Genomic DNA, 6,000 nt, shown 5'->3' on the forward strand with positions numbered 1-6,000 from the left:
CTGGATGCAAAAAGGTGAATAAAATTAGGGCAGACTGATGGGAAGAAATAATTTCTTCATAAATAGAGCCCTTGAAGTGTTTGCGTCATACTTGAGTGGAATTGTTCCAAGTTGCTGCTATGCTTTCAATACAGATGATCCCAAAAATCAATGCAGTGATTTGAGGTACAGTCTCTCTATATATCTATGCATCATGTCTACACAGTGCCAGCTGGAGAGTCCATACCATGTTGCTATTTACAGCACTATGTAGACATGAACCTTATGTCTGCAGAGGAGCTGTATCTTAAATTAGTTCATTGACTTCTGGGCACTTCGTTTCTGTTGTGGCTGTAAAACAGTTTCTGGATCTCCCTGGTTAAGTGGGTATCTCTGTCCACTCATGCATTTCCCCGTGTAGACAAACCCTGCAAAGGACACTGGCAGCTTGGCCATATCAGGTAACAGAGTTCATGCACAGTCTGTGGGGGTATTGCTAATCCCAGATCTCTTGATGCTTTCTTCTAATGGTGCTACTGTTCTTCCATTGAAAGTATTAGCCTTTGTTTACAATTCCTCTGATTTTTCATCATTATTTGCTATCCACTCCGTGAGGTTATTCCAGTGGCTGTGCTGGTGGGGCACTATTTTTACTCTCAATATGCATGAGTGTGCTGCTTGGCCACCACAGTACAAAGAAGTAAAGGACCGAGTTTTGCCGCTGGCTGCTGTGGAAACAGCATCAACCCACCATTCCTATGATCCTCCCCTCACCCCCCTCGACTATTTTTCATCACCTCGCTATGCCAAATTTTTCTGAAAACCATGGGTGTCCTTTAGTATTCATGTACTGGTGAAGAATCAGATTTTGTGGTTACTTTGCAGGATTTCCAAGCTGGATTTCATAGCTATAGTCTACCATTCTGATTTCCCTGGCTGTCCAGCTGCAGTTGCTTCCCTCCTTTGAAATCCAGATATTTACACTGAGGTAATTAAGAAGCTCTTATCACCTCCAGTGTGTTGTTAGTGCTCTCTGGTACAGTGCAGCCCATTGCTACTCTTCATTTATGGAATTATACTTGGTTTTCAATCCATTTATTATGTCCAAGCATATATTTCAGGCATAATTTTTGAGTCACTGTTAAATGCTTCACTGAGAATCGCCTACACTGCATCTCCTGCCTCCTTATGCTCATTCATTTTGTTCTTCTGTCAGAATATATAAACAAGTCTTTCTAACACAGATTTTGAGGTTTGGGTTGGGTGTTGTTTTTTTTTTTTTTTTTTTCCTGTAAAGTAAGACTATACTGTAAGCACCCCTGCATTATCTTAGAGGTATATTTTCCTGTTGGTGCATAATTAGAGGTCTTGCAGGCTTCCAGGGGAGCTGCACAGTGTGACCGAGGGCAGTTGTATCCTCACAGTTTGCAGGTTTCTTTTGATTATTTTCTTCCATTGAGAATGTAGAGGCAGGACTTGCCCAGCTTGCTGCTTTCACATTTGGAAGAGCTGGTATTGCACTTTATGCTCCTTGTGCTCAGATCTCTTGACCTTTTGCATGGTCTCTCTGTGATGCTCTTAAAATAATACTCTAGGTTTCAGAAGGTGCCTGACGGTCTCTGTGGGCATTCTGTGGTGCAGGCTGGCTTGAAACAGAATAACAAATTTCTGTTGGTGTGAGACAGCCAAACGGTCCGTGATAACTTTTGGGACCCCAGAAATGCTGGAAAACAGTGATCCCCTGGAAACACCTTTGGAAACATCCTGTTCTTCAGTGCCTCACTGAAAATGTTGCACTGGAATGCTATTTCTTAAGATTACATGATTGCACAGTTGCAAATCCATGAAATTCCCATCCCTGAAACTGTCCTTCTGGTAATGCTAAACTTGGAACCAAATTAGGTCATATTTAACAGGAGCTTTACAGTTGTATGTCCTGTACAAACCTTTGAAAATGTAAGGGCAAGGTGGTATGTGTTAGTGTGGGAATTTGATGGGTAAGGATGAGAGTTATCTGAAAGAGGAATGATCTGAGATGGAGAAAAATCCCTGTGTGAAGTCTCCAGTGATATTACTGAAGTTCAGACTAGACATTAGAGAAAAAGTCACCAGGTGTGTAGTTTAGCAATGGAATGAGTCACCCAGAGAGGCGTTAGAAGCTCCAACCTTTGAAATCTCCAAGATTTGGCTAGATGAAGCTCCAGCTGGCCTGATGTAGCATTGATAATAATCCTGCTCTAAGCAGGAGGTTGGTCTAGATGAGCTCTTGTTGCAGTTTAGCCCCAGTAAGCAGCTCAGCCCCCCACACCCGCTGCCTTCCTCCCTCCCAGTAGGATGGGGGAGAGAGTCAGAAGGACAAAAGTGAGAAAACTCATGGGTCGAGATAAAGACAGTTTAATAGGTTAAGCAAAAGCTGCACACGCAAGCAAAGCAAAGCAAGGAATTAATTCACTACTTCCCATGCGGCCCCGTCACACATAATGGTTACTTGGGACGAGCACCATAACTCCAGATGTCGCCCCTTCCTCCTTCTTTCCCCCAGCTTTTATACCGGAGCATGGCATCATAAGTATGAGATATCCCTTTGGCCAGTTGGGGTCAGCTGTCCCAGCTGTGTCCCCTCCCAAATCTTTGTGCTCCCCCCCCCCCCCCGCCCGGGGGTGGGGTGAGAAGCAGAAAACCCCTCGGCTCTGTGCAAGCACTGCTCAGCCATAACTAAACCATCCCTGTGTTAGCAACACTGTTTTCAGCACAAATCCAAAACCCAGCCCCATACTAGCTACTCGGAAGAAAATTAACTCTACAAACCCCAGTACACCTGTAGAGGTCACTTCCAGCTAACACTTTGTGTTGAGAACATGAGTAAAAAGAGGTAGGGAAGGGGGAGAGCGAGACAACACATTCTTCTGAGACTAGTGGAGCTGCAGCTTGTAGCTCAGAAATCACCTTGCTTATCCTTTGCATCCAGTAACGAAGCAGCTTCTGCAGATGTTTTTCAGGAGAAAGATTATGCTGTGGGAACTGCTAAGGTTGGTAGGGAAAGGAGAATGCTGAGGACTTCAGTGCTGTGCATCATCCAGTCTCTTCTGGTGCAGAGAGGCTGTGGCTCAGTTTGTGCAAACTACTTCAGCCCAGGGACTGTAGCGGCAGTGAAGGAGGAGAGTTTTTTTTATGATGTAGAAGAGATATGTCAATGCTTTCTGCCATACTCATACCTGTTTTACTCCAGCATGTGCAGCCTGAGCTGGGTGAAGTGACTGTGGTCTGGTACCAGGTGTTCTTCTGCTGCTGTGTCTGTGTGTATGGGGAACAGTGGTCACCTCTGCTCTGGTGGGAGTTCTTACTACAGCTGAGCTGAGAAAGAGGAGCAAGCAGGTAGAACTAAAATTGTAGGGACACATTCCTCTTTGGGAAGAGAGCATGGTTCTCGAAAACCCAGTGTGAATGCATCAGGGTATCCAGAGATGACAGAAGGTAAGGAGGTGAAATGTTCTTGCATTCCCACTAGTGAGGGCCCACAGTGCCCATCCATGGATGCCAGTGCTGTGCTGGGACCACAAAACGGCTAAAAGCATTTCATCTGAGCCCCACCTTGTCCTCAAACTAGAGAGGGCTTAAATGTGCCTCACTGCCTGTAGAATCTGTTTCACCCTCGTGTGGAAAGGACTAAGTGTAGTGGTCCTGGCTCAGGAAATCACTTAACCAGAGCAGTTCAGCATGGGTCTGTCGTGATACCAATGCCTGCGCTTTCCTCCTTTGCCATCCCATTTAATCTGCCTGTAAGGGTCTCTGAATCATGCCCTTCAATGCACAGCGTTGACCAGCCTTACATTTGTGCTGTCCCACTTAGACTCCTTTTGGGAAAAAAAGGAGCTGACTTCTGCTCTCCTATGGTCATTCGGGGAAAGACCCTAGAGAGAGTAGTCACATCTCTGAGTTTTTAGTGGGAGGATGCCCAGATACCATGGAGATATTACAAGAACGTAGAAAGGAGGCAATGCTGTCTCCATTTCTTGAGCCAAAAAGATATATCCCCATGATCATCTGTGAACGTCCTTGGAAGAAGTTGATAGACATACTGTAATGATCTGTTTAGAACATTACCATGGTAACACACACTCATTTATCTCATTTATGTGCATGGTCCCCAGAGGGCCCTGCTGCAAATGCTGTTCAGTCCCAAGTTTTAACTGAATATTTAAAAATCCATGATTTATAAATTATTGTTGCATTACATGCAAAGGCTCCGGAGAAAAAAAATCACCGTGAAGTTCTTTGTGACCTGTTCATATACCTGATTCCAGTTTCACTCCTGGGGAAGCTCATGCAATGGCCATGAATCCTGGATTCACACCTATGTATAATAAGTGCCAACTGACCGAATGCTGTAGGAATCACAGACCTGTTGGTCTGGGTGGGAACTAGATTTTCTCAGGCTGTTTTGCTTTCCAAAGCCAGGGGCTGGGGGTGAGTGGGTGGGTGGGGTGGAGGTGGGCAGGGAAGAAAAGTCTGACATAAAACAAAATTAATGGGGAAGGAAAGTGCTTGGGTCACTTTAGAAATATAGATGCCAGTAACAGCTGAGCACTCCTTTAACTGAATTTGTGTTTTACACATGTATTAGTAAAGCAACTGAAGCAGATCAAATACCTGGCTTTTCCAGTGGAAAAAATTATTGGTACACAAGCTGTGCATGACTTTCTGCTGTTGCAAGTGTTCGTGTCACTGTTCCATAATTGCTCTGAAGAATGCCTTTTTGATAAGTTTTCTTTGAAGGTGTGTTCACAGCTTGTTTTGCCTGCTGAAGTTTGTGCTTTCATAAGGAAATTGCATTGAGATTAAATCCTTCGGTTGAGATACAGAAAATATGCAGTTTAACAGTGATGATCTTCAGCACTTCCTTACACTAGCAAATATTTATTATTCAGTTTGAACAATAAAGTAGTATCAGTTAGAGAACAGCAGATACTGCTGCAGGGTAGATAATCTGGAAAGGAAAACCCTCCATCTTCTTTTTAAAAAAGGATTCTATGGGTTGAATAATAAATACTTTTGTGAAAATGTCCAGAGTGAGGTCAGTGGCTTTTGCTACTATGTTTACTCTGATAGTGTTAATGGACACTTTTTAACTTCTCACCCTGATCTTCTCCCTTTGCTGCCTCTCGCACCTCCAGAGGAGAGGGGTTCAAACTGTTGAACAGGCATGGAAATCCTGCTCTCTGTGTCTCAAGCCGAGTAACTAATACTGAAGCACCCAAAAGAGGGTGACAATTTGGAATATCTAGCTCTATCCTCTGTCTTTCCTGACTGGGAAGTCATGTCAGTGGGAGTTTACAAAATAGAAGCTCTGAGAGCCCCAAGAAACCTGATCTAGCTTTGAATCTAGTCCTACATTGGATTCAGCTGTAGACCTCCAGAGATCCCTTCCACCTCAAGTTATTCTGTGGTTCTCTTTTGTTCTGGCTGTGGCACCTTGTAGTAACAAACAGCTTCTCCAGTGGTGATTTATCTCAGCCCATCACTTAGATACTCTCTACAGCACTGAACTTCAGTTGTCTTCTTCCTCCCCTCTTAAATGGACCGTAAGCATGATACTTTTCCCACCTTGTTTAAACTCTGGTCATTTCTCAAAACAGTTGTCTTTTGGTAAGCCATTTTTATGTCGCTTTCCTGGTCATTTCTGGGGCCCAAATTCTTTGCTAATGTTTGGTGTGGCTAATACTAGGGTTATGTTCCACCCCTGACACTGGCCAGCTGCTGACTTTTTGGAGGACAGGTAGCCTTCAAGATGTCTGAGTGAGGCTCCTATGCTGCAGACAGGTCATATAAGCAGCAGCAGGGCTGTTTTGATTTGGAGACTTTTAAGTAGTTTGAACAGCTTGGGGAGAAAGCAAACAAGCAGAGGCCTGTGAGACTGCTGTTACCAAGTCGCTGTTGGATCTGGGTCTATATCCAGACCAGCTTTTCCCCCCATGCAATTGTCATTCCTGTCCTAAACTCTCTGAAAGCTTCTCTCTCTCT

The sequence above is a fragment of the Falco punctatus genome (assembly GCF_963210335.1).
Source record: "Falco punctatus genome assembly, chromosome: 6".
Classification (NCBI taxonomy): domain Eukaryota; kingdom Metazoa; phylum Chordata; class Aves; order Falconiformes; family Falconidae; genus Falco; species Falco punctatus.